Source organism: Aulonocara stuartgranti (assembly GCF_965226115.1).
Source record: "Aulonocara stuartgranti genome assembly, chromosome: 19".
Lineage (NCBI taxonomy): Eukaryota > Metazoa > Chordata > Actinopteri > Cichliformes > Cichlidae > Aulonocara > Aulonocara stuartgranti.
The window spans coordinates 32,805,044-32,827,061 of NC_138955.1; the positions used below are offsets into that span (position 1 = coordinate 32,805,044).

The 22,018-nt window shown below is 42.3% G+C and overlaps 1 pseudogene across 1 annotated transcript in view; it reads right to left on the minus strand.

Moving 5' to 3' along the window:
* Positions 1–19,320, minus strand: part of LOC309695388 — a 215,442-nt pseudogene extending 196,122 nt beyond the window's left edge. The window contains exon 1 of the transcript in view: positions 19,128–19,320. The product of the transcript in view is annotated as an uncharacterized misc_RNA (transcript). The remainder of the gene's footprint in view (positions 1–19,127) is intronic.
* Between the last annotated feature and the right edge of the window lie 2,698 nt (positions 19,321–22,018).

Genomic DNA, 22,018 nt, shown 5'->3' on the forward strand with positions numbered 1-22,018 from the left:
GTGTGATGCTTTCTTATTACTGAGTTTTTCAAGCTCAAAATAATCAAATATACATTCAAAGCAGCCCGTGTTGGTCTCCAATCACCATGAAGATAGTAATGTTTATTGTCATTACAGAAATCTCCCAGCAAAATGATGCCGACTTGTGTTTTTATAAATATGTTTTATGATGCACCTCATCTATTTATCTAATGGAATACACCAGAGGGATGTTCAAAACACCTTAATGTGACACGCAGCAGGCTGATGTGACCAAGTTACTTGTAATATATGCCTGTTTCTTTTAAGTTTCCTCTCAACTTCACATTCAAGAAAAGGAGGATAAGAACTTTTTTCAGAAAATGATGAAAACAGGGATCAGGTATCAACTCACCTCCTCCGAATTCGGATGGGAATGCAGTGCAGGCCTGTTAATAACTGCAGACCAGCAGAAACGAAGCACAGGAAAGAAGGGGGGAAGAGGAGGAAAGCAGATTGTGAGAAGAATAAAATTTCCATGGCTGATCTGCAGGAGCAGTTGTCGGGAGGTTAAGGTGAAGGCCAATCCAGCTGTAAGAGGGGCCAGGATTAAAGTCTTTGAGATATGGATCCAGGGGCTCTCCAGCTTTCAGTACCAGGGCTTAAGTATCATATCCGTGGACAGACGATCAATACCCCTTGCCTTTCTTTTCCTCCATCTTCAAGGAGATTTTTGGCAGTGCTTTCATGGGGTCCTCTCCATGAAAGCACTGCCCCTAATGACACGGTGGGAGCTATCATTTAGGCTGCGGGGCTTCAATCGCAGTTGCTGTAGTCGGGCTGCCGGAGAGTCAGGAGAGGCTGTAAGTCTTAGGATTTTATAAAGAACATGCTGCTAGGACATAAGAATCATACTTATTACACATGTCATATAATGTATAAGCTCTACACAGATGATTTACAGTAGGCTGTTGAAGGTAGAGAAATCTGATGTGTGTTCTGAGTGGATGATGAAACACAAGGTAAAAGGCATTTCTTTCTTAATACACATTAAGCTGAAGGCTCATGAGCTGAGCTACTCAAAGTCATACTTGGCCTCTAATATTGGTCCAGTGATTAGTGCTTAATGCTGAACCTTGAACACTGTGATTCATAATTCTGTCTAATCTCAACAAGCAAAACTTTCTATAGGACAGGTTTCCATGGATCCATTCGAAAATCAATAACTTAACATCCATCAGATCATCGGTCAACCATTTATGTTTGTTGTTAGTTGTTTAATGTAAATTTTGCCTGGAAAACTCGACCGGAAAACGTGCGTCTTAGAAAACCCCCCCAACAATAATCCAGTTTGTAAATATGCCTGTGGACACGTGGATAGCACAAAGCCAAACCTTATCTGTGCTGAATTAGAAATAGTATTAGAGTATTTCTCATATCATGGTTTGCAACCACCTAAGCTACGGTTAGAACAAAGTTCAACATACCCAGGATTTCTTTCTGTTATCTGAGCCCTGTATGTGAAGCTAACTTCAGGGTTAAGGTCAATCACTTCATGCCTGGTGGTAATTTAATGCAAACCTAACCTGCAGGGATTGAAATCACCACCTACTGACCAATCAGTTCTCCAGAAAATAGTGTCGCCATTCCAGAAAGACCTCAGACAATTAGATGGTCTAAAGTTATTAATGTAATGTCTTTATATTTTCCCGATGACCATGAGTAATAAATGTCGACTCTTCGATGCAACCTTGTACGTTGATGTTGTTTTTTTTCTTTTTTTCGTTGGCAGCAATGAAAAGACCCCCCTGGGTTTTTATAAGGGAACCATAGATGACAAAACGTCATTCTGTGGCACTCTCTAACAGAAGTTAATGTCTTTCACATACACATAAAATAAACTGTTTTTCTTTCAAATGACTCTGGACATGAAGCGTGGGGGATGAAAACGATCAACGGACTTCAACACAAGCTTGTGTGCTAGAGACAGAGCTGCTGATCTCTGTGTGGTGAGGCAGTGACAGAGCAGCACCAATCACAGCCGAGGGTTTAATGTGACTCCTAAGTAACAATTGCACTCTTGTCCTGCGTTCTTCAAAGGCATGTAGAAAAGGAATTAAAATTCATCTCTATCACTGTACAAATATTTGATACACTGGGAAAAGTAGAAACTTCAGTGAAAATCCACCAATATCAGAACTTTACTTTCTCACACACACTGCTGTCATAGTCTCGTGAGAGCAGGGACTTTCTTATGTTCTCCACAAACTGTAGCCATCAGTATAAACAGCCAGTCAGACTCTGGCGCCTGTACAGAGGTGGATTACACCAATCCATGTGGTAAGCTCAGAGGACATTGTGCCATGTACGCCTCCCCTACGGCCTGCTTTACACTGCTGCTGGCATGCTGCTCTTAATCCACTCTTTGGGGCACGCACAGGGTGAAAACATGACGCCCACCCTTTAGAACTCCCATTAAGCCCCCCTTTCACTGGAATCTATTTTCCAGTGGGTCAGCGTTCAAATTTGATTTCATGCACTGCACCACCAATACTAGCTGGCAGTGGCGTTAAAAGCCTTGGAGATGAAGGAGAGATTATCAGACAGACGAGAGAGCCAAGTTACGCTGACCTAATTGAAACCACACAAGCTCTCTGGTCTCAGCCACCTCTGTTTACTTAAAAACAAACGGCAAGTTCTAATAAATTAACACCCGGCGTGACCTATTAAATCACTAGAGATGAATTCAGGCCGCGGCCGAGCCAGAGAGTCAAGAGAACAGCTGCTTTAAATAGACACAATTAGAGTAGGCTCTTTCTGCTACAGAGCTTCACAGTGCTTCCATTAGTATGTCGGGCTGAATTTCCAAAGATGGCCGCCAAGAGATTACTGCTGACACATTCCTGTAAACTGTAAAAGATGCATCGGGCCCTGGCTTTTTAGGGTTTTGCCAGTCGCAGCCTGGCAGCCAGCACCGAGCGCTGCGGTGCCAGGAAAGAGAGATGGCTGTCCCAGTGTGAGGCTTTCCAGCCAGGCAAAATAGAGTCAACCTGCAGCGTGTGTGTGTACGTCACGTACATGCATGTTGGTAACAGCTCCAAGAAATAAATAAGCGTAGAGCCGACTGACAGAGCAACAATGATCAAACTTCAGAATGCGTTTGATATGGCTGTGATCTAATGCCTGTCTCACACACACACACTTACCTCCCACTGTGCTGTCTACCGTAAATCACTCATCTGTCTGTAATTCATTGCTCTCATCTTATAATTTCATCCGTACAAATGTGGAGAGGGCCGACGCTGCGCATCGCTGTTTTATCCCTCGTCAAGCCTTGAGTCAGATAGTCTTAATAAACGGCTGAAAATAAATCACATTAGATAAGAGTAGCAGTTGGTTTTCCCGTTCCTGGGTGAGCGTAAAACATTAGTGCTATTTAGTCTTGAATAGTGAGCCGTAATAAGGCTTTGAAAAGATTTCTAGACATACAAGATGAAGAGCAGAGACTACATTTAACCATCTTAAATCAAACCTGCTCTGGAGTGTCACACTTCACACGCCTGTTGAACATTGTTCTCTAGTGAAACTTTCAGGCAGTACAAAGCCTGTAACCCCTGTTTTGGTATTTGGTAAATGGCTCCCTGTGATGTGGTTTCTCAATATGAAAACAAGAGGAGAAATATTAAAGAAACTGCTGTGGCCTATCTGACTGTAAGTGACGCCATAATTGGAAACAGCTGTTCTCAGATTCTCTGCTTCTGAGGTAGAGGGCTGATGTATTAGGATTCAGTGGTTTTTGCTTTGATGCCACACACATGTTGGCTGAGCTGGGTGTGTTTAGTGGAATTACAAAAAGGGTCACAACAGGAGTGTTAACGTTCATGCTGCTCCCCATTAGTTACAAGCTCTCTTTGGGAAAAACTGCCCAAAATGTACCTGAAAACTGGCGCAGCATTCATGGTATTTTCTCTCTGTTTGCACAGGCAGAGTGAGTATAGTGTGCAAACACTTTGAGTATTAACCAGATGATTGCAGGGGACGCTACATAGACACATCTCTAGTTTCATCTCAGCCCTAGTCTTGTGTTGCATGTCATATCAGGAGATGGTCTGAATGCCAGCTCCTTACTAATTACTCGTTACTCATGGCCAATGCTGCTTGTCATCAGATGTTAACACTGAAAGCCCCATTTTCACAAAACTAACCATTTCTGCTACTTTTCATCATTGTGATATAGATACATTTCATTGGGGTATTTACTGATACAGAGTAACAAACACTAGTTTTACATTACTAAGTATCCATTGTGAGAAAAACCTGGCAACATCAGCCTCAACTTAAACATTGACTTTATAACTTTGTAAAATAAAATTTAACATATTAATTATCCAATTATATACATTTCCTTTATTTTACATTTTAAACCTAATTGCAGTTATTTTTTCCTCAACCTAACCAAGTCGCTCTGATAGATAAACTTGGTCAAACATCAGATAGAAAGTTTCATTACATCATTCTGGCCCACGAAGCTGGTTGTTGGTCTTTATTACTACCAATCAGTAGCCAGCGTAATCATTACTGTAACTCATGTGTTGTTTTTTCTTTACACATCTTTTTAGTTCATTTTCAATGTTTCTTGAAAATTAAGTGATATTTGTTAGTGTAACTTGGTTTCTAACAAAAACAGGCATCTGACTGGCTTCAAGCTGGACATTTTCTGCAAAGACTTGAATATGGAAACAACCTAACATGAGTCGCTGCGATCCCCAAACAAGTTTTATGTGTTAAGTGTGGTCTGACATTCGTCCAGGGGACTTTTGCTATCACGTGAGCTGACATGTGCTTTTTCCTGAGGTTTCAATCTGCCCACGTGCCTGATTGGTGGAGTGCTGCAGAAATGGTCCTTCTGGAAGGTTCACTTGGCGCTCACCTTCCTGAGTAAGGCTCTTCTACCACAATCTCTTAGATGGAACTGGGAGCCAGCTCAAGGAACAGTGGAACAGTCCTGGTGGCTCCAAATTTCTTCCATTTACGAATGATGGAAGCCACTTTGCTCAGTGGGAACTTCAATGATGCACACATTTTTCTGTAACTTTCCCCAGATCTGAGCCTTGATACAATCCGGTCTTGAAGGTCTATAGAGAATTGGACTTCATGGAGTGGTTTGTGCTCAGCTGTTCACTGTCAGCTATGGGATCGCACATATACAGGTCCCATTAACTGAAGTTTCCACAGGTAGACTCCAATTAAGTCGTAGAAACTTGTGACAGATGATCAATCGAAGCAGGATGTTGCATGTCAACCGAAAGGCTTTGAATATTTTTGCACAGATTATGTCTATGTTTGTTTTTGTATCTTTAATAAATTTGCAAGAATTTCAAGCCAAATCACATCAACATGTCCACCTCTGAATGCGTCTAAAAATGATGAACAGAATAAAGACTTTGGAGTCATCTAGTCAACGTCTGGACACTTAGGCGTGACCTTAAACAGGTTGTTCGTGCTCTAACGCCCTCTAATGCGGCAAAATTAAAACAATTCTGCAAAGAAAAGTGGGCTAAATTCCTCCACAGCGTTGTGAATGACTCATTGCCAGTTATAACAAATGTTCAGTGGCAGTTCGTGCTGCCAAGGATGACACACTTAATAGGTTTAAAAGCAAATAATGCTTGAATATGAGCATATGGACCAATCAAATAACCAGTCAACTAGAAACTGTCCTAGATCACACAACTTTAATTTCCAATATGGTTAAAACTCTCTGGCTCAGGTAAAGTTAAAAAAACAACAACCTGTCAATCAGTTTTTAGTTGACAGATTAAATTACAGTGTGTTACCCACACACAGCATCACTGAAAACTGAACCCTAAATCTAAGTCATCAGCGATTATCCTGGCCATATGCTATCACTACATATACATACATATATATATATATATATATATATATATATATATATATATATATATATATATATATATATATATATATATAATTAGTGTTAACAGTAACCCATATACTACATGCATTTTTTAATGTCCTAATTCCATGTATCATTTACCCATGTGTGCGTATCATGTGTGCGTATCACCCTGCTGCTCTTTTTTCATATTGCTTCTAGGAGGAGCTAAAATGGCTCTTTTAATGTTGAAGGTTGCCGACGCCTGAGAACAACATCTGTTTTGGGCCATAATGAGACCCCTCACATTTTCATGGCCCAGTACGGCAACACTCGGCTAATCTCAGCTGTGGGCATACAGCGGGCATGCTGTGGGCCCACTCTGCTTAGTGTGAATATCCCACACTCAGCCCACTTGGGGGTCCCACCGGGCCCCATCTGGCCCAAACGCACCCTGCATTTAACACCAGTAATGAGCCCACAGTTGGCTGCCAAATGTGGGCAGCATTTTCTGACCATAGTGGCCCCACATGGTCTTCAACGGGGCATGTTTGCTGGGTGTTGGCCACTGTCTTGCTATGGATTCTGGGTGACGGTGGCACATCATTAATCAGGATGCTGGCATGTATCTTGTAACTATGTTTTGAGTTGTGACTGAACATATTTGAATACAATATGCTTTCAAAAAGGGAAAAAAAAATAGTTAATGTGGATACAGGGTTGGCTAGGGCAATGCGCTGTTAATTAAATTTGCACTTCAGCCATGCTGAAACACCAAACAAACACTCTGATTAGTCTAACACCTGGCTTTCAGGAGTGTGTGTAATGATCGGCATTAATTCTGTAGAGCTTGACAAAGTGGAACGAGGTTGCTTTCTCTTCTTGTGTGTTTTAAAGGCAGATAGCAGAGTTTTACTTTCCTCCCATAGCGGATGAAGAAGCCGTCCTGGTGGGCTAAACTGCAGGAAAACCAGTCTGCAGCAGTGGCGTATGGCAGTCATTATCTCTCTCTGTGATTAAAAGGACGAGTCCGTCCCCCCGACTCAAACCCCAGCCTCTGGCCAAACCACCAACCACAGATATTTCTCCTGGTCCCTGTGTACTACTTGATCATGTGGTCGGCCAGTTTACACATGGAGACGGAGAGGTAGGTCCGGAAGAAAAGGACGGATGACTGTCACGATCCTGGGTCTTTTGACCCAGCGTTTAGAGTTTTAGTTTATGGTTCACGTTTAAGCCCTTCAGGTTTTCCAGTTCATTTTTTCTCATGCCTGGGTTGTTATAGTTTGTTATTAGATTCCCCTTGTGTCTTCCACCCCTGTTAAGTCTCCCTTGCCCTTCATGTGTTTCATATCTGTGTCTTACGTTGTCAAGTTCATGTTGTCATGTCTGAGACTTATGTTTCCTGTTTTATTTTGAAGAGATCTTGTGTTCCTGTGTTCATCGTGTTTAGTTTTACTCTTTTACTTTTACTCTTTTTTTAAAATATAGGTTTGTTTTCCCTGTTGTTATGAGAGGTTGTATAATAAAGTTGGTAAGCACTGTATATTAAATGGTATGTAGATGTACGTGAACAGTTTTAGACCCAAATGGAAGACGCAGGAGCCCAAATCATTTAGTATTTAATGCTGATTAGTCCAAAATTCCAGGAAAATCAAGGAAATTAACCAGAGAATCAAAAAAAAAATTAACTGATTAATTAAAGTTTGCATAGCACCACAAACATAACCATGGGAATCCGAACATCCACCAGCAGGAAGGAAACGTGCATTTGGGTGTTCTTTTCTTCACGTCTAGTCCGAATTCATCCACCCAGTGAGAGGTGAAACTAAACACTTTACTATTTAGCCAACAGAATTTCTAAAGCAAAATCAGGACATAAAGTATATCGTCTCTTACATCTCTGGCTCCTGTTTCCTTTGCCCTGTCTTTTTCCCTGTTGTTTTCCCTGCAGACATGCTGATGGATGCTAGGATGTTACGATCATGATTCATAATGAAAATTAGTCTGTGGTGCACATGTGGTAATCTCTTATGTTGTAAACTGTTTGGATGTGCTGGAGAAAAGAGACTTAACCTCAGTATAACAGAGGGTTAAATTATTAGATTTTAATAATCCATAAAGTAGCTCTGACTGCATCTTAAGGACCTCTGCCCTGCCAGCTGATTGCACCACTGCCTCTGTACACCCTACAGAGACTTAAGCTTTTTGGTCTTTTGAACCACCTGACTCAGTCCTCATTTACAAAATGCTCTACAAACGCTAACATTACAGCAAACGGGTGAAAGCTGTAAGCCAACGATGAAGAACCAGTGACGACCTACGAGACGGAGCGTAAACGTCGACAGTATATCCTTGTTTTTCTTTTTAACATAAAACTCATAGCTACAGTATATTTTTTCTATTGTGATTCATGTTGTTTTGACCTGCTGTGAGTCAAATGTTACTTATGTAGCAAAAACCTGTGAGTTTCACCGAAGGTACTCATTCAACCTTTTAGGCTACGTCCACACGTACACGGGTATTTTTGAAAATGGAGATTTTCCGTCTTGGTGTTTTTTAAATCCCGTCCACATGTGCAGTTTTGAAAGAATATCTCCGTCCACATGTAAGCGCCAAAAGCGCAGTCAAGCATTGTTAAGAAAATGCCAAATCCCAGCCGTGCAGAAATGTTGGCCAATCAGAAGTCTAGAAGCCTGGGAGAGAAAGAGGAAACAGGGTTTTATGAAAACCTGCAGTACTTCTGAAAAGTTCTTGTTTTTCTGCAAAGGCAGCTAATTTCGTGTTACTTTTCAAGTGCCTTCATCATTTCAAATGTTAATAACCAAAACAGTGCAGACTCACAACTTAGGAATGAACTAAATGCATACAGCATGCACACACTTTAATTAAAAAAATAAACTTTTTCAAAACCAGTGACGATGATGGCGTCGGGATTTATGTTGTGAAAGCGTCTGTGTTGAATGGAGAAGTTCACTCTGATGCTTCTGCCTTTCTAAATGAAGGGACAGTAACCACGTAAGTACGTACGTATATGTAAGTGTGTAAAAACTGCAGATAGTCAGATTTACAGCAACAGTATTTCGTCTCTATCCGCCATTGTAGAAATTCATCTCATGTAAACAATAACATGATGCACAGCATCACGTCAGAAATGGTGCACACCTTTGACGTTACGCGAGTAAATCTCTGTTTTCCTCGTCCACACGTAAACGGAAAAACTGAGTGTTTGAAAATCTCCACCCTGGCAGGAGTTTTTAAAAATCTCAGTTTTCAGTGATCGAAAACGCCATTTACGTGTGGACGAAAGGTGCAAATGCATAGAAAAATCTGCGTTTTCAAAAATACCCATGTACGTGTGGTCGTAGCCTCAAATAGTTTTCTTTTAGCCATGCGCTAGGAAGTGTTTTATAACCTAAACATCGTTGGATTTCGATTTAAGCCTCAAACAATCTGAAACTACAGTCCTCTGTTAAATAATTTTCTGTATAGGAAAGATCGGGTGTTTGTAACTCATGAGGTAGAGCAGGTCAACAATTGGAAGGTTGGTTGTTTGAGGTACCTTTGGGCAGGATGCTGAACCCCAAGTTGTATGAATGTTAGACAGAAATCTCCTCGGCCAAGTGCTTGTTAGTGATGTGCGGATCGATCCTGAAATATCGATTCCTCCGATACCAATCATTTATGTTCTAGAATCGATTCTCACATTAAAATATCGATATTTTAGTAATTTAGGGTAAATTTGTAGTTTATCATTAACAGGAACACAGTGGAAAGAAACTATAACATTCGGATTGTCTACATTCAAAGGAACTACTTCCTCTTCCGCCTTTCATAGTCATGTGCGAAATACAGCTGTATAATAACTGGCAGCCCCTTGACGTGCGCACTCACAACAATGGCTGAGCGTAATTGGAGTCATGTGCGGACTTATTTTACCTCCACAAACAGCTGAGACGTGGTTTGCGATACATGTGGCAAAAAAGTGCTCCAAGAGTGAGGTGTTGTGGCCATACTTGCCAACCTTGACACCTCAGAATTAGGGAGACATTCAAAAGGGCTGTTGGGGTGGGTGATAAATACATTTTACAGTGTTTATTTATTGGATAAAATACGTTAAATGTCACCGTTATTATTGGCCGGCCCGGTGTCCAAATTCAGAGGCTGCTTCCACCTGAGGACCCGGCCTTCGCGGTCTAAAGAAAGCTGTGTAGTATGGCACGAGCTCCCTCCGTGGAGTGAAACTCTGCCGTCTGCTCCTTGCTATCTAAAATATAACCCTGGCATAAACTCTTGACCGTCTCACACTTTGTTTAATTAGTTTTCTGTTTGACGTTTATTCAGCTGTGTGAAAACCCCGAGGAACCCACCCGAGGGATTAATAAAGTTAATAGTTAAAGTTCCATCCATCCATCCATCTTCTTTGTTTCCGTGTTTTTAACTCTTGGATTCTCGTTACATTGTATCACACTGCGTACCATCCCTTTGGATGTGGCCTTGTTCTGTGACAGATGATGTTGAAGCTTCTTGTGCCAAGACCAACACAGGCTGAGATGTGAGACATGTTGCATGAGATACCCTGAGATGGCACATGTTTGCACCTCACCTACTTCAGGAAATCCCCAAAAAAGACAGCCACACTGCACATACACACACACACACACAAACTTACAAGGTAACCAGAATATGCATGTTTTCAGTAATTTAAATATAGTTAAACGTGAGATATGGATCTGTTACTGCACTCTGACAGGTAGCTGACGTTCAGACAGACAGTTGAATTTGTGGCCTGAGGGGTCAATAATAGTTCACTCACTATTTCTGTTATATAATGGTGTGTCTGGCACTCCATGATGCAGGTGTTGCTGTGCAGCACTTGCACTGATGTGGTCTAGATTGCCTGTGAAGCGCCCAGCCAAGGCTGCTACCGCAAGACTCGTGTTAACCCCTTCCTGTGTGATACACAGCCAATCCTGACTGAACACATGCCACCTAAGGTTTCTGGCTGAGCTGTGTTTGGAGGTAAAAGCTCCAAAGGATCTCCCTGCAGATTCTCTGTTCTGCTATGAGCAAGTTCATTAGTATGTCTGAAAGCTGTTGGGTCCAGATTACCCTCCTCCACCTGCTCAGTGACGTCTGTGTGTCTTCGTAAAAGGTTTTGAGAAACTGGACATGAGGAAGGCAAAATGAGCAGCGCGTCTTAAACACTATGTACAGCATATGAAGAGTCAAAGACCTGACACAGTATCTGAGAGACGCGTCTGATGATTTCCTGGAACTAGTGGAAGGATGGCTGCCGAGTACCTATTCTTAAAGAAGAGACGGGGAGAAAAGGCCGGAGTAGGCTAAATGACACAAGAACTGAAAAGGTGTTATGGAACAATTGAAAACATTTTTGAAAAAACGGAGGAGACCAGCAGAGATTAATGTTGCACACCTGTGGGAACTGAACAGACTGGACCTTTACATAACAATATATGGTATTGTCTCATTGTGCTTGATGGTGAGCTGTGCAAGATTACTGACAGTAAAAAATTGATCTTGCGTGGTATTTTAACGCTGGTAACACTGCACAGTGAAGCAGTGGTTGGCACCGCTTCATTGCAGGAAGGTATAAAGGTGTCCTCAGACAGCTTTGCAAGAGTGTCGAGGAGAAAGAAAAAACAGTTTTTCCACGTTGAGCCAGTTTCAAAATTGTCTTGCAAAGTCGTTTTCTCCTTTTCAATATCTCTTCATCAAGTGTTGCTTTGAGTTTAGGGCTGCTGATTAGATCAGCATCGAGGATTTTACGTTTTCAGTGCTCAGCGCTGGCGTAAAAGCTGACACAAGTGTGTGTATCTGTAAACATGAAAGCATGGTTGCTATAAGACAGAGTCAAAATTACATCAAAATGTTCGGGTTTTATCCTCACGTCTACTTCAATTTCACATTTACACCAAATTTAACCTAATTTTAGTGACATGTTTCCACATCTCTTGTGTCTTCTACATCAACAGAAAATTGTTCAGAGGGTTCATATATGGAGGACAATTTTTCAAAAACACAAGAAAATCTTTTCCACCTTTGACGTTTTAACTAAAATGAAGTTGTTTAAACAGACAGATGTCTTCAAAACAGCCGGGCTCTTTCCTGGTGGGAACATTTTTCATGGCAATAGTAGCACCACAGCATCTGCGCTCTAAATACAAATAACTGAGCAAATTACATCAGTTTCCGATGACTATTTATTCAAAGCACTCTTTTTGCACTGATGTCTGATTCATGTGTACTTTAATTTGTTGCTGCTTCTTTTGTTGCATTTAGTGCTTCGAGTGCTCGGGTAGAGTAGAAAAGCAGTTCATGTAACCTTTTTTTGGTGTGTATTTCTCGACATTCAGTACCGCTGACTCGTTTCCATGAGTCCGAGTCCCGGCTATAAACTGAAAGAGAAGATTTTTAAGGAACTATGGATGCTGGCACACATTCTAGTGGCCAAGTCCTTTTGATTGAGAAAATGCCATATGAGGGAGAACATCAGTGCCTTGTATGCACTGAAATAATAAGCTGACCCAACCGCCTCTTTTCTCTGTGCCTTTGAGCACTGGCCAACCATCTGAATCCACTCAGTCCCAAATGAGCAGCTTATTTTTCAAAGTGTCTCTCGTTTGTGCTAGCTCGGCACCCTGGCTTGAGATGGGAGTGGGGGGAATAAGGGTGAGGTGGGGCAGCAGTGTCATCTTAGAGCATGTCAGATTATCCTGTCTGTCTTGGAAATCCTTAGATGGGTCAGATTTTCCCTAGTGGAAGGGTATGTGGTGGGAAAATGGGCAGCGAGTCTCTGTGAGACCTCTTAATCCGCATTCTGCTTTAAAGAGGTGATATGTGATTTTATTGTCACTCCAGGCCACTGGACTAAATGAGAGTTGAGCTCGGCACACGCGCTTTTAGGATTTAAAGTGTAAGGTAGAGGATACAAAACACCTAATTTCCGTTGTTAGCTCCAGTTAGCTTGTTTGTACTCCTTTACCACAGTAGCTGATTGGTTGTTAACGATAATTCTGTCTTTACCCGAGCTTGAATAGGTACTTTTAATTAAATGATTAGTTCTTACTGTAAACACTCTCACATTTTAAAAATCTACAACTTTGTTTTGTACAATTTTTTGTAATTTTCTTAGTGAATGTTGATATTGAGCAGCGTCCATGTGACCATTAGAATTTATGACAGCAACTATGAACCCTGTAGTCTGGTGATCAAATGACCTTTCTAACAGCAGTTCTGAGGGTCCTCCCCATAAGCTCCGAGCACGATTGTGGAAATAGAAATTCAGTTCCACCAGTAAGTGAAGCCCTTTGTTGCACCTGCTGCCCTCCCAGAGACCTCTGGTATTCTCGTGAATGCCCTAAAGTGCAGGAGAGATGTTGAGAAGTGAAAGTATCCCTCATTTGCAGGAGCCACTTGACATTTTTAAAGGTTGGTGAGGAGTCAGGATAGCAAGACAAACTGGTTCCACAGAAGACACTGTACTTTAGTGCTTCTGTAATCTCCTAATGTGTCTTTCATCATGCCGTTGTATCGCACTGTTGAGCTATCTCGAATTACCAGACAGACCCCTTTTCGTAGGACGCGTACTCTACACTGCTCAAAAAAATAAAGGAACACTTTGAAAACACATCAAATCTCAACAGGAAATAAAATCATGTTAGACGTGGACTGAAGTGTTTGACCTACAGCCTACAGAGGGCTACTTCAAAGACACCCCGTAAATCAACTTGAAAAACATGATTCTCTAGACTCGTCCACTTTTTCTCAAAATGACTGAAAAGCCAGCGAACGTCCAAAGACAAAACTAGAAAGCCAGGAGAAGTATTGCTCAAGATCACTCAAAAATACTACCGTGGTGGGGCGTCCGCACAGCACCGCAGACCACGCCCGCCACAACAACAAAGTCTGTGTACTAGCAGCGTACTTTCTGCACAAACACAGATACCTGTTCCAGATAACACACTAATAAAATACTCGAATTTTACTCACCAAAACTACACCATAAATTCTTCGATGTTGCATAACAAGCCTGTTCTGATGTCACATGGCTACATTTTTATGCTTTCTATAGTTGGATGAGTCTACAGCTGTTATAAGGAGGGAACCATCCATAGAGCAGGCTGGCTTGTTGTTGAGTGCAAAGCTCAGTGAAGTTTGTGCTTTTCTGCTGAAAGGACAACAATCGAAGAATCCTCAGCAAGTCGTAAATAACTGTCAGCGTGTTTTGCCAGCGTTGCCTAAGACCTGTTCACATTTGTAAATCAAGTGCATCTGGTGACATCATTGACCTCAGGCATCATGATTGGCGACGTGAGTGAAACGTTGACACCAATAAATAAAGTGAAGATGAACACAAAAATGATGAATCAGTGGAGATCGTGGCTTGGAAAGCTCCCTTTTGAAGCCCGACCAAATTGGATCAGTATGTTTGGGAACGGCGCTCGGTGCCTGTGGTTCGCCGGGCGAATGATGACACAACGAGGCCATTTTAGACACCGAGAGGAGAGGCCTGTGAAACGCCTTGCTCATGCATGGTTGCTAAAGATGAAAAAGAGAACCTGTTGGACGGATGTGAGCTGTAAACGAGCTGTTGGTGAACGTGTGGTTTCCTGAGATCCATTTCCACGGGAACGGCAGCGGAGCGTTGTTGTCGCAGGACCGTGAGGTGTTTGTGACCAAATCGTGCTCATCGATCATCGCTGTGTATTTGGAAGGTCATCGGGTCGCTCCCGTCAGCCGTTCCCCCCGAACCCAGCGGGTGCTTATCCCTTTTGACTAAAGTCTGAGTCAAGTGGCTGACATTAGAATAACAAAGGCCGGCGGCGGCAGATTGGAGATGGCCAGGTTCACAGGTGCTGCTGCGGCTAAATCCCGCCGATACGGCGGGGAGATTAGAAGAGTCAAAAGTGATCATGGGTAATTGGTTATCTCACCTCAAGCACCTTGCAGGGTTTTATCCCCACGTAAGCCTCCTTATACCCTTAAGTGGACGGCTGCTTTGGTGGAGAAGGAGGGGGAGGGTGAGGCTGAAAGTTTGGAGGCTTTGAAAGGTTCATTTGAGAAAGTGTGAGGAGTTGTGGCTTCTGCGTCTGTATGATGAAAGAGAAGGGATACAGTTATTCCAGCTAGTCTCTCTCCCACACACACACACACACACACACACACACACTGGATCCACTCCGGGGCTTCATGTTAGTTTTCATTATCAGCTCTTCCTCTTCCCATAATTGAGCACAATACACGTTGAGTTGGGCTTGGAGTTACACGGCAAGAGGATGAATACATCATTAACCACGACTTTCCACACAAACACGGCCCTCGGTAAACAGACAAGCCGGCTGCCTTTCCACTCTCGCAAACGGAGGCCCCTCTCGCCCGCCGGTTTGAAAAACTTCCACAAAGCCCATTTAATTGGTAATCCCAAAGACACAGAGAAGATGATCGGAATTAGGCTATATCGTAGCGCCTTAATGAAAGGAGTGTTTTCCGTCTAATTTAATCAATATTAGAATATCTGCCAATTAGCAGCATTATTTTACTTTGCCTATGAATATCAGGCCCCTGCTCGTTTATCACAGCCTCATCTCACATACTGGTTGCATTACAAATGTGATAACAATGGCTGATTTTTGATTTTGCAGCTGAGAAATAAGAAGACGGGGTGGCGTTCTAATTACACTCCATTCAAAGTGTTGATGAGGTTTAACTGGCAAACTTAATTAAAACTTTTTTTCTCCCCTCCGTTCCCGGTCAAGATTAGAATCATGACGTTTGGAGTATTTAATCAAAAATACGTTTTGCAATTAATTAGGAGCTCATCTGCATATGTTTATGTTAATTTGAAGGAAGGCATTTCAGTCACGCGTCTTGAACAAACCTCATCACAGAGCTGTTTGTTTTTCCTTTCTTACGTTCACCTCGGCGCAGTGCACGGGACAGTTCGAGCAACGATAACGATACGGCCGGATTAAATCCTAATCTTAATTCTCTCCCTTTAACCTTCTTTACAGCCACAGATTAGTGTCGCGTATCTAATTTTCCTCGGATTCGCTCATTACCATACTTATCTGGCAGCAGGGCCGTTTTAATTGGAGATACACGGGACACAAAGTTTGTGAATAGCTTTCAGATGCTCCAGACTTGAGAGGGATTAGGCCGAGTATCTGCTCTCCACTCAGCAACACTGGAGCCAGTTTAGACACTGATGAAGAAAGGATCGAGCCTCATCTGCAAGTTTCTCCCTCGTTCTGCTCGTTTTTCCTGCGCTGGCATGCACAGGGAATATGAGAATCAATTAAAGGCACACGTAACAGAAAGAAACAGTGTGCCTTTTAGTGCTTAGGTTAATGGTGAGTTATTATATGAGTGACTCTGTGAACGTTGCTTAATTTCCCCCTCCCTCCCTCTCTCCCCTCCCTTCCTCTCCATCTCTCTCCTAACTGTGGTTAATAGCTATTTTAAGAGCAATATGATGTATTACTCAGGGCTCTCTCAGGGGAAGCCCAGTGTGTGTGTGTGTGTGCTGGGGTGGGGGCTGGGGGGTCTCCTGTGCTGAATCCGTTTAAAGGCTGTGGTGATTCCACCATCACACGCGGCCTATTCAAGCATTTACACACACACACACTGCTCATAGCTGCTCACGCCCACAGGTCACAATGTACCACACACTGTGTCTTCAAATATACATTATTTTATTCTTGCCCCCAAGAACGTTAGCTTTATTTTCTTGGCAGCTCTGCTGTAACGTTACATGTTTACACAAATGTAGCAGTTTGTCTCTGAGAGCAGTCGCTCGTTCGTCCTACCTGTAGGTGTTTCCTTTGCTGATGTCCTCCTCTGCAAATCCTAAGGGCTCTTTAGCTTCTATGGTCCACTATGTGTGCAAGCTAGCTGCAGAATGGTTCCGTCCTTAAGAGCTAACGAGTGAACCGTGGGTTAATTATCAGCATTAACCTCTGAGAGCAAAAAGACTGAACCGCAGTTACTATACCAGCTCTGAAAGTCAAATTATATTTAAGAATTTCTGGAACATTTTTTAAAAATGAATTGAAATACACACTGAAAATGAAAATGTAACATTTGTAATATTTGGTTGTGGGTCAGAGTTCAACACACTAACCACCAACACTGACCCGTCTCTTTATCAATGCTGCTCATCTAAAGTATCTATTTCTAGATCTATACTCCATACTGGTGCTCAGGTTGTTGCACTGTAATTATTTGTACGTCTTTATTACTTGTTTTTCTGTTTCTTTTCGCTCTGTGTGTTTTGTTTGTCTTCATGTAAACATCTGATGCGGATGACAATAAAGCTTCCTTGAATCCTTGAATCCTTGAATAATCTTTATCCTACAGCCAACACTAATAAGCAAACTAGTCATTAAAGTCTGGTTCCTCATCATTTTCAGGTTTCACCCCCTGTGTTAACTGATGCACAGATTACCTGCCAACGTAAGAAAGAATAGTTTTCATTTTAAATCATGTTAAAACTACTGCAAAGTTTGGTCATGTTGAAAATCATTTTATAGCTACAAACAAAGATGAGTTGTGCTATAAAATATACCAAACATAAAATATACCAAACAGCAAATCCCTCAAAGACAAAGGAAAAGTGGTCAAACTGAGTGTCAGAGATGCAAAATAAGAATGATGGACCCACACCCACTGTAACTGTGTGGTGCAGAGGTCCAGCTGTTCAAATAGTTGCTAGAGAGTTTGGATGCTTTAGAATAAAACAAAGATTTTAAAGGTGAGGAACAAAGTCTGCAGCCCCCCAAAAGACATCAATAACACCAAATATGTAGTAGCCTTAAGAAAAGCAACACATGAAGGATAATAACTGATCATTTGTAAAGCACAGAGAGAGCCACGGCTGCAGTTCCTGACGTGCACACGCTGTCAGAGAAGCTTCTTTTTGATGGCACATATACACTTTAATCCATCTGGACTCTGGCAGAAGCAGCTTCACACACACTACGTTGTCTTTGAACAACAGTTTTTTGGTGGGATTTATTTGCAGTCTCTTTTCAGCCTTTTCTTCACAATGTGGTTTAAAAACTTCTTAAATATACTGTCCACCTCTGTGTTTTATGATGCATTCATATTCAAATCAGAGTATAATAATTGAAATGATAATAACAGGAATGACTTCTTGTCTGTGGCCTCTGCAGCTGTAGCAGGTGTGATCCCTGCCTCAGGCCTATCAGGAAACCTCACAAAGAGCACTGACCACAGTCCAGATACCATCAGAATCACTCTGTGCTTCAAAGTGAATTCTATCATTTTAAAATGCAGCGTTCGATCCAGTCTCGGTCTTGATATGAACACTGAAGCACCGTGGATTTACCTTCAGTCATGCATGTGTAGTCAAACACACACTGGGCACAGATGCATTCTCATAGCAACGTGGGGAATCCATGGACCCAGCTGTTTGCTCCCTGGGCTCCACTGGACACGTCTGCAGGTTCAGAGGTGGCCCCCAGCAAGTGTGCTCGCTGCAGGGTGAAGACAGCCCCGGAGGTCTGAGTAAATTATGAGCCTAGGTGTGGGTGAGTACGTGCACGCCTACAGTGCATGCCACGTCTTTGTGACAATTATGTTTTATAGTAAAAGTGTTTACAGCTCGTGTATGCATGTGTGTGTATCCCGTGTGATCAGGGTTTAATGACGGCTGCAGCCCCAGTCCCAGCCTTAGTAATGAATGAGCTATTACCTAATGAAATTTGAAGAATGCTTGGCAGCGGCAGGGCCGAGTTGGCGCCGTGCACCAGGAGACGGTTCCAACACACAGCAGCGATGCCATCGTGTTTGGGACTGGCGTTTGTCGTTATGCGAGACAGGGGCCAATGTGTGCTCTGCCCTGATTGTTTGAGTATACTATCATTAGCAGGCTGGCTTTCAATGAGGCTTTCATCCCTGAGAAGTGTTTTTTGAATGCTAACCAGGGCTGTGCTGGTCAAAGGCTTTCTAGCACTTCAGAGGCAATTACATGACTCCTTTTCTCCTGCTAACTGCAGTACTGTAACTGTAAGCTGGCTTTCTTTTACTATGAAGGGAACATCGTATAAAATGCATCCAATAATGCAAAGAAAACCAAGCTTTGCAAATGCACTGTTCATTTTTGGGAGAGGCGGGGCTTCTGGTTTCCTACAATGTGATGATGGTTAAAAAAATACCTCTCCCTGCTGCGCACACTTGCATGCACATTCTCCCGTGTTTGCTTTAAGAAGGCCTTTAATGTTTCTACAACTGCTGTGTGTGTGTGTGTGTGTGTGTGTGTGTGTGTGTGTGTGTGCGTGTGTGTGTGTGTGTGTGTGTGTGTGTGTGTGTGTGTGCGTGCGTGTGTGTGTGTGTGTGTGTGTGTGTGTGTGTGTGTGCGTGCGCGTGTGTGAAGCAAAAGGGGCGTGTGTATTTGTGCATGTGCAGTTGTTCACGCGCATCCACGTGAAAGAGTAATTGCATACACGGAGCATATTGACAAAAGCGCACTGCACACACACATTGAGAAAACCTTTTACTCACGATCTCTGTCTCACACTCTCATTCACTCTCTCAATGACTCACACACACACACACACACACACACACACACACAGACACACACAGACACACACACACACACACACACACACACAGACACACACAGACACACACACACACACACACACACACACGCACACACACACACACACACACACACACAGACACACACAGACACACACAGACACACACACACACACACAGACACACACAGACACACACACACACACACACACACACACACACACACGCACACACACACACACACACACACACACACGCACACACACACACACACACACACACAGTGTACGTGACAGTAAAAGTTTGCTTACTTTGTCAATGTCATCATACTGCCCTCTTTTGTCAGCAAAAGTCAGAGAACGCAACAGAAAATCTCTCCTTTTCCTTTGTGTCAAACACATCTGAGTGTAGCCGTCCTTTAGTCTCCACAGCATCAGTCCAAATGTATTTTTATTTATTTTTCTCATTTATCATCTTTCCTGCAACAATCAGAAGCACACAAAGTGGAAACAAAAGGAAAACTGCAAATTAGCATGCAAGCGGTAGCACACAACCTGACCTTGCTCTCCTTGATTTAAATGTATCCCTGGATATATCGCACAACCCTGTAAGTGTTAATCAATACTGTATTGAATTTTTACACCCAGTAACTAACCTTAGTGATCAGCAGCAGTGTCCTGGTGTCACTTTGATTTGAAGCCAATCACAGGCTCCATAAGCACGTCAGAAATAGACGGTAGCGTGAGGACGTTATGTTCAGAATGACACACGTGATCCTTTTGTGGTAGAGCAGGACTGCAGTGCACCATCACACCGTTAATGAGCTAAAACTTTATGGACATTTGAAATGTTGTTAATAAAGTTTTGTTTAGATGAATAAAGGAGGTGGACGAGCCGTTCTCTGAACATCATGAACAGTTGCTTTAATTAATGATCAGTCTGATTTTGTTCATGTGTGTGAGCCATGAAGTGAACTGAGCAACAGGAGAAACATCACAGGTCAATAAAAAACCACAGTGTGCTGACGTGTGTGTTCACCTCTATATGCACTATTCTGTGCAGTGAAATCAAATACGTCAAATATGCCTTAATTAAATGTTTGCTCCCCTTAAAATTCTGTCATCACTGCTCAAAAAAATGACAAATGTACCGTTTGACTGTTAAAGTCATTATTTGTGGTTCAAGTTGGTAATAAAAAAAAGTCTTTCTTTTTTATTTTATTTTAGAAAAATAAAAAATAAAAATTCTTTTTATTATTTGTTTCCTCCTCTGAAAAATGTTGTTGCAAACATAAATATGATTTCTGTTTTTGTGCAAAAATGAATAAATACATAAAGTTTCCTTTTTTCCCGGAGAACAGATCCCATAAATTAAATAAAGCTTTGTTGTCATTATTAAATATCTGAGTATAGTAAAAACACACAATGCTTCCTGGTGCAAATTACAAACACTGCAATTTGAAATATGATTTAAAATTAATCCTGGCTGTTAAGAATTACATTCCAAGCTTGATGATTATTTCTGTAGTAATTTGCAGATAATGTGAATGAATGAGTTTGTGGTCAGAGTATCTGTTTTCTTGCCACAGCACTAAATGCCGTGACATCCGAAGCCTGCAGCATTCAGACGAGGGCTGCTCCTTGCAGTGGGGCTTGTTTCATAGAGAACAGCTCCCCTGGTGGACGCAGCAGGTACTCTGCCTCTCAAAGAAGTGTCAGTGCTGTTCTGAGTAATTTTCACATGTATTACTTTCCCTGGGAGAGAGAGAGAGGGAAAGTGTTGGATTAGAGCCTATAATCCAGCTAAACTGTGGCATCAATCAGCAGAAGCGTTAAACCAGTCAAAGCAGCCATGGCAGTGATTGACAGCTGCTGGAGAGGAGGAGAGGTGACAGCTGAGAGGCCGGCGGAGATGTGCCGCTCCCTCCACGTAATATGGGGGTCATTCCAGCTTCTGGGAAATGTTTTGATCCTGAAGTCAAATCCAGACACGTAATCATGTGAGGTGTTACAATCCCACCGTTTTATCTGCAGTCCTTCAGGGGTCCCTGCGAGTTCACAATCCTCTTACTGGTCATTGGTTCCTGGTCTGCTAATACCATGCAAAATCCAGCCCGTGTTGCTTTATCCACTTATGAGCACAATGACTCCGGTGAGCTGGGCGCTGGGATTATACGGACTACATCCACACGGAGCGGCGGCCGCAGACAGACGGCCATCAGATCAGAGGGATTATAAGAACTTCTGAATGGTGTAAAGTGTCATAAATAACTTCCCTTTGTTTTTCCCTGCACTGGACCTGAAGCACTGTAAGGCACACAGCAAGTAAGGGAATTTGATATACACACATCATGACAATTAGCCGTCTGATAATCATGACAGTTACCAAGTAAAAGGAAAAAAGAAAGAATCTGTAATGTGCATAAACCAGATCACAACCCTGAGTCGACTTTACTAAGGAGCAGTTGAACCGGCGTAGAGACTCTGTTCATTTCTATTCTTACACATGCTGTAAATAATTGCTGCATCTCAGCCTTTAATCGTTGTCTGTCTTTATTATTTTCATTCGCCGGCA